At 56.8% G+C, this 7,246-nt stretch overlaps 1 non-coding gene across 1 annotated transcript; it reads right to left on the bottom strand.

Moving 5' to 3' along the window:
- Positions 1–782: 782 nt before the first annotated feature.
- On the bottom strand, positions 783–901 carry LOC131870915 (5S ribosomal RNA). The gene has a single exon (XR_009369216.1). It is a non-coding gene; the product is annotated as a 5S ribosomal RNA (ribosomal RNA).
- Between the last annotated feature and the right edge of the window lie 6,345 nt (positions 902–7,246).

The following is a 7,246-nucleotide window of genomic DNA, read 5'->3' as shown; positions in this document are numbered from 1 at the left end:
ACCTTGGTGGGCGCCATGGTGCACTCCGAGGTGCCCAAGATTGGTGCGCACCAAGGAGCGCTCCGAAGTGCGCTCCAAGGTGCGCAGGTGCGCGCGAAGTCGAAAGTTGGGTTAATTGTCCGGTTTGCCTCGGGTGCGCACCTTGCGTGCACCTTCGCCAGGGTGGGCGCCTTGGTGCGCACACCTTGGCTGGGCTGCGCACCCGGGCGCGCACACCTTGGCACCCGCGTTTCCTTCATTTTAAATTTTTTTTTTTTACAATCTCTCAAGTGGGAAATTCTATAATCTCAACTTTTTTTGCCTTTTCAGGAAACTTTTGAATGGAGCGCATCATTGGTGCGCTCCGAAGTGTGCTCCAAGGTGCGCACCTCTGGTGTGCTCCAAAGCTCTCTCCAGCTGCGTGCACCTGCCCCGGCCGCGCACCCGGCCCCGCCCAGCTTCGCTCACCTGTCCCGGGCGTCTGGTGCGGAACCTTAGAGTAAGAAACATCACCGTGCACCTTGGCCAACGTGCGCGACTCGACCGAGCGCGCACTGGCCGAGGTGCACACCGATTTCACCTGGGTGCGCGCGCAGCACCTCGGGCGCACCGGGGTGCGCGCACAACGCCCGGGTTGCACCGTGGCCTGTGTGCTCGGGGCGCCTCGGGTGCGCGCTCGGTGTCGCCCCCGCGCGCGCGGTAGTGCGGGCAGCGCACCCCGGCCCGGCCCGGCCCCGACGAGAACGCAAACGGGCAAAAGGTTTATTCAAATAGCATTGCGACGCCCGGCGAAAAACTAAGAAAGGGTGCAACACCGGGACTTCCCGGGAGGTCACCCATCCTAGTACTACTCCGGCCCAAGCGCGCTTAACTGCGGAGTTCTGATGGGATCCGGTGCACTAACGCTGGTATGATCGCACCCGTTATGAGCTTGTCGCAGTGTGTACTTAGCAAACCGCGACCCACGTGCGAATCCACCCCGGCCACCCACCCCCGTCGAGGTGCACACCCTCCCTCGCGAAGTGCGCCCCGTTCGCCAAGTGTGAGCCCTGCCCGGGTGCGCGCACCTTGCTAGGGCGTCGGGTGTGCACCCGGCCCGGCCTACGTGCGTGCACCTGGACGGGGCGTCGTGTGCGTGCAGTGTCCCGTCTGCAACGCGGTGCCCACACACCACCTCGGGCGCAACGACCTGCGCTCACATGTGGGCCGAGTGCACCTTGGTGCATGTTCGGGGCGCCTCGGGTGCACGCTCGATCTTGCCCCGGTGCACCAAGGCGCTCGGTTTGCCCCGGGTGCGCACTTGGTGCAAGGTGGGCACCCAAAATAGGGATCAAGCACCAAAACACAAGTTTCGGGATGCAAAATGGGACCCAAGGACCACAAATGCGTTCCAAGACCCATGATGGGTCCACGAGAACAAAAATGTGTTCCGAGACTTAATAAACAAATATTGGGTTTTAGGAGAAGAAACATGCTCTGATGCCCAAAACGAGAATCGACCCCGAAAAGGCCACAGGCCAAAAGTGGGATGCGAGACAAAAAAAAATGGGACCCGAGGACCAAAATTGGGTTCCCAGGTCGAAGACAGGGCAACCGGACAAGAAACGACCTCTAAGGCTCGAAATGAGTCCCGACGACTAAAACTTGACAAGAAGCACCCATCAGGCACCCAACTCGACACCCATGGGATGCCGACCCACCCGGGCTTCCACCTAGCACACCTTGGCACCCACCCACCCTCGCACCCAACCTCGCACCCAACTTAGCACCTTTGAACCCACATTGGCACTCACCCTGACCCTGGCACCTTGGAACCCACATTGGCACTCACCTTGACCCTGGCACCCACCTTTGCACTCACCTTGGGACCCACCCTGGCTCCCACCTCGGCACCCACCCAGACACCCACCTTGGTTCCTTGGCACCCACCTTGGATCCTTGGCACCCACCCCGACACCCACCTTGGCACGCAACTTGGCTACTTGCCACCCACCTTGGCTCCTTGACGCCCACCCCGACAACCACCCCGTGACCTACCCTGGCTAGGGTTGGTGCACACCCACCCTGGTGCCCACCTTGGCACCCACCCCATGACCCACCTTGGCACGCACCTTAGTACCCACCCTGTTACCCACCCTAGGACCCACCCCGTGACCCACCTTGGCCAGGGTGGGTGCACCCACCCTGGTGCCCACCTTGGCACCCACCCATCCTAGCACCCAGCCTGTGACCGGGCTTGGAACCCAACCTTGCACCCGTCTTGGCCAGTGTGGGTGCGCACCCATCCTGGCACCCACGTTGTGACACACCCTTTAACCCACGCACCCTAGCAGCCACGTTGGCACCCACCTTGGAACACAACCTAGCAACTTGGCACCCACCCCGTGACCCACCTTGGCATCCACCATAGCAGTCGCCCACTTGGCACCCACCTTGGAACCCAAGTTGGCACCCACCTCGGCACCCACCTTGACACTTGTGGACCCACCTTGCCACTCACCCTAGCATCGACCCATCCTAGCACCCACCCTGGCACCTTTGCACCCTAGCACTCACCCATCCTAGCACCTAACCTGTGACCCACCTTGACACTCACCCTCGCACCCACCTTGGAACCCAACCTAGCACCCACCCACCCTGACACCAACCCTAGCACCTACCCACCCTTGCACCCACCCTGTGACCCATCTTGGCACCCACCCATCCTACCACTCAACCTATCACCCACCTTCTCACCCACCTTGGCATCCACCTTAGCACCCACCCACACTGGCACCTTGGCACCCACCTCGGGCAAGGTGGGTGCACACCCACCCTGACACCCAATTTAGAACCAACCGAGCATGTTACCCACCTTGGCACCCACATTGCAGCCCACCCTAGTACCCACCCTATGACCCACATTGGCATCCACACCCTAGCACCCAGGCACCTCGACACCCGCCTTGACACGCACCCTAGCACTAAACCTGTGACCCACCTTGGAACTCACCCTAGAACCCACCCACCCTGTGAACCACCTTGGCATCCACCTTAGCACCCACCCACCTTGGCACCCACTCTAGCACTCACCCATCCTAACACCCAACTTGTTACCCACCTTGGCACCCGCCCTCGCGTCCACCTTGAAACCCACCCTAGCACCCACCCACGCAGGAGCCCACCTTGGCACCCAACCTAACACCCACGCATCCTGGCACCCAACTTGTGACCCACCTTGGAACCCACCCTAGTACCCACCTTTGAACCCACTATATCACCAACCCACCTTGGCACCCACCCTATGACCCTCTTTGGAATCCACCCTAGCACGCACCCACCCTGGCACCCACCATGGAGCGCACCCTAGCACCCACCCACCTCGGCACGCACCTCAACACCCACCTTGGTGTGCGCACTGCGCCAACCTCTCAAAGACCCTATGTGGTGCGCTCCAAAGTGTACACCTTTGGTGCGCTCCAAGGTGCGCACCTTTGGTGCACACCGAGGTGCACACCAAAGTGTGCACCGAGGTGAGCACCAAAGTGCACTCCAAGGTGCACACCAAGGCGTGCACCTTTGGTGCGGTCAATGCAAACGAATTCGGAAGTTGGGGTCGATGTCCTAATCGCTGCTGCAGACTACACGTATGAGAATCGGACAAATAGCTTTATATAGGGGAGGTGTTGCGTTTGATGGGTCGACTCCCCTGGTTGTGTGCACTGCACCAACTTCAAAGACCCTGTCTTGTTTAAGAAGTCAAAAGTTGGGGTGGATGTCCTAATCATTGCTGCAGTCTACGCATGTATGAGAATCAGACAAATAGCTTATATAGGGGAGGTGTTGCATTCGGTGGGTTGACTCCCCTGGTTGTGCGCACTGCGCCAACCTCAAAGACCCCGCATAGCAGAAGAAGTCGGAAGTCGGATTTTGGTGAGCACCAAGGCGTGCACCTTTGGTGCGGTCAACGCAGACGAATTCAGAAGTTGGGGTGGATGTCCTAATCGTTGTTGCAGGCTACACATGTATGAGAATCAGACAAATAGCTTATATAGGGGAGGTGTTGGGTTTGATGGGTCAACTCCCTTGGTTGTGCGCATTACGCCAACCTCAAAGACCTTGTTTTCGTTAAGAAGTCAAAAGTTGGGGTCAATGTCCTAATGGCTCCTGTAGGCTACACATGTATGAGAATCGGACAAATAGCTTATATAGGGGAGGTGTTGGGTTTGATGGGTCGACTCCCCTGGTTGTGCGCATTACGTCAACCTCAAAGACCTTGTTTTCGTTAAGAAGTCAAAAGTTGGGGTCGATGTCCTAATTGCTCCTGTAGACTACACATGTATGAGAATCAGACAAATAGCTTATATAGGGGAGGTGTTGGGTTTGATGGGTTGACTCCCCTAGTTGTTCGCATTACACCAACCTCAAAGACCTTGTTTTCGTTTAGAAGCCGAAAGTTGGGGTCGATGTCCTAATTGCTCCTGCAGGCTACGCATGTATGAGAATCAGACAAATAGCTTATATAGGGGAGGTGTTGGGTTTGATGGGTCGACTCCCCTGGTTGTGCGCATTGCGCCAACCTCAAAGACCCTGCATTGCGGATGAAGTCGAAAGTCAGAGTTTGGTGTGCTACAAGGTGTGGTCGAAGGTGCTCACCTAGGTGTGCACCTTTGGAGCGCAGGAAAAGTGCCCTCCAAAAGTGCGCACCTTTGGAGTGCACAAAAGTGCCCTCCAAAAGTGCGCACCTTTGGAGCGCACAAAAGTGCCCTCCAAAAAGTGCCCTCCAAAAGTGCGCACCTTTGGAGCGCACAAAAGTGCCCTCCAAAAAGTGCCCTCCAAAAGTGCGCACCTTTGGAGTGCAGAAAAGTGCCCTCCAAAAAGTGCCCTCCAAAAGTGTGCACCTTTGGAGTGCACAAAAGTGCCCTCCAAAAGTGCGCACCTTTGGAGCGCAGAAAAGTGCCCTCCAAAAAGTGCCCTCCAAAAGTGCGCACCTTTGGAGCGCAGAAAAGTGCCCTCCAAAAAGTGCCCTCCAAAAGTGCGCACCTTTGGAGCGCAGAAAAGTGCCCTCCAAAAAGTGCCCTCCAAAAGTGCGCACCTTTGGAGCGCACAAAAGTGCCCTCCAAAAAGTGCCCTCCAAAAGTGCGCACCTTTGGAGCGCACAAAAGTGCCCTCCAAAAAGTGCCCTCCAAAAGTGCGCACCTTTGGAGCGCACAAAAGTGCCCTCCAAAAGTGCGCACCTTTGGAGCGCACAAAAGTGCCCTCCAAAAGTGCGCACTTTTGGTGCGCACCAAGGCGCTGGTTCGGTCGTTGCAGGCGAGTTCGGAAGTTGGGGTCGATGTCCTGAGCGGAGGTGCAAACTACACAGGTGTCGGAATCGGACAAATAGCTTATATAGGGGAGGTGTATGCTTCGATGGGTCGACTCCCCAGGTTGAGCGCACCGCGCCAACCTCAAAGACCCTACGGTATGGATGAAGTCGGAAGTTGGGTCCGATGACCGATTCGATTAGTAGGTATGCTCATGAGGTCGGAATTTGGGTCCGATGACCTGCCATGTGCAGGAAGGCGAATGTTGGCACTGTGCGTTGCAAGGTGCACACCAAGGTGCTGGTGCGGTCTTTTTAGTCGAGTTCGGAAGTTGGGGTCGATGTCCTGATCGGAGGTGCAAGCTACACAGGTGTGGGAATCGGACAAATAGCTTATATAGGGGAGGTGTATGCTTCGTTGGGTCGACTCCCCGGGTTGAGCGCACCGCGCCAACCTCAAAGACCCTACGGTATGGATGAAGTCGGAAGTTGGGTCCGATGACCGATTCGATATGTAGGCATACTCGCGAGGTCGGAATTTGGGTCCGATGACCTGCCATGTGCAGGAAGGCGAATGTTGGCACTGTGCGTTGCAAGGTGCGCACCAAGGCGCTGGTTCGGTCGTTGCAGGCGAGTTCGGAAGTTGGGGTCGATGTCCTGATCGGAGGTGCAAACTACACAGGTGTGGGAATCGGACAAATAGCTTATATAGGGGAGGTGTATGCTTCGTTGGGTCGACTCCCCGGGTTGAGCGCACCGCGCCAACCTCAAAGACCCTACGGTATGGATGAAGTCGGAAGTTGTGTCCGATGACCGATTCGATATGTAGGCATACTCGCGAGGTCGGAATTTGGGTCCGATGACCTGCCATGTGCAGGAAGGCGAATGTTGGGACTGTGCGTCGCAAGGTGCGCACCAAGGCGCTGGTGCCGTCGTTGCAGTCGAGTTCGGAAGTTGGGGTCGATGTCCTGGTCAGAGGTGCAAACTACACAGGTGTGGGAATCGGACAAATAGCTTATATAGGGGAGGTGTATGCTTCGATGGGTCGACTCCCCGGGTTGAGCGCACCGCGCCAACCTCAAAGACCCTACAGTATGGATGAAGTCGGAAGTTGGGTCCGATGACCGATTCGATACGTAGGCATATTGGCGAGGTCTGAATTTGTGTCCGATGACCTGCCATGCGCAGGAAGGCGGAATTTGGGTCCGATGACCGAGTTGATGGCGTGCCATGCGCAGAAAGGCGGAATTTGGGTCCGATGACCGAGTTGATGTTGATGGCCCGCCATGCACAGGAAGGCGGAATTTGGGTCCGATGACCGATTTGAAGGCGTGCCATGCGCAGAAAGGCGGAGTTTGGGTCCGATGACCGAGTTGATATTGATGGCCCGCCATGCGCAGGAAGGCGGAATTTGGGTCCGATGACCTGACATACGCATGGAGTCCGACTCGGGGGCCGATGTTCGATTCGATGACTTGCATTGTGGGTAAAGTCGGAAGTTGTGGTCTTTGACCCGATTCGATGACCAGACTTCGGCTGCTTGAGAATCGGACAAATAACTTATATAGGGGAGGTAGTGTTCTCGAGCATCCTCCCCCCGTGCCCGTTTATGTCGATTGATGCTGGTGCTCGACTGGTTGGAGCGCTCGGATGCAAAAATCTTGCACCAGGATTTATCGATTGTGATGGACACGGCAAGTCTCCTGATTGCTATGCAGGAGCTCATCGTGAATCTCTATGCGGCCTTGGTATGGACTCGACCTGCGGAATGGTTCGGCAATGGTAGTCGCTCCAACACGTCCTTGCAATGGCCACAGAGGTGATTCGACTAGAGCTCCAGTCTAGCTTTTGGGTTGCTTGGCGGACTGGTATAGCCGCGATCGAGTTCCGGCCATGAACGTTTTAGATAGCTCTTGGGCTTTCTGGGACGGAAGTCGGAAGTTTGGGCTGTTGTCCGATTTGATGACCATTCTTCGGATGTGT

This window comes from Cryptomeria japonica, unplaced genomic scaffold (genome assembly GCF_030272615.1).
Source record: "Cryptomeria japonica unplaced genomic scaffold, Sugi_1.0 HiC_scaffold_357, whole genome shotgun sequence".
In the NCBI taxonomy this organism is placed as follows: Eukaryota; Viridiplantae; Streptophyta; class Pinopsida; order Cupressales; family Cupressaceae; genus Cryptomeria; species Cryptomeria japonica.
The sequence above is the reverse complement of the archived record's forward strand: the minus strand, read 5'-3'. Positions and strand labels throughout refer to the sequence as shown.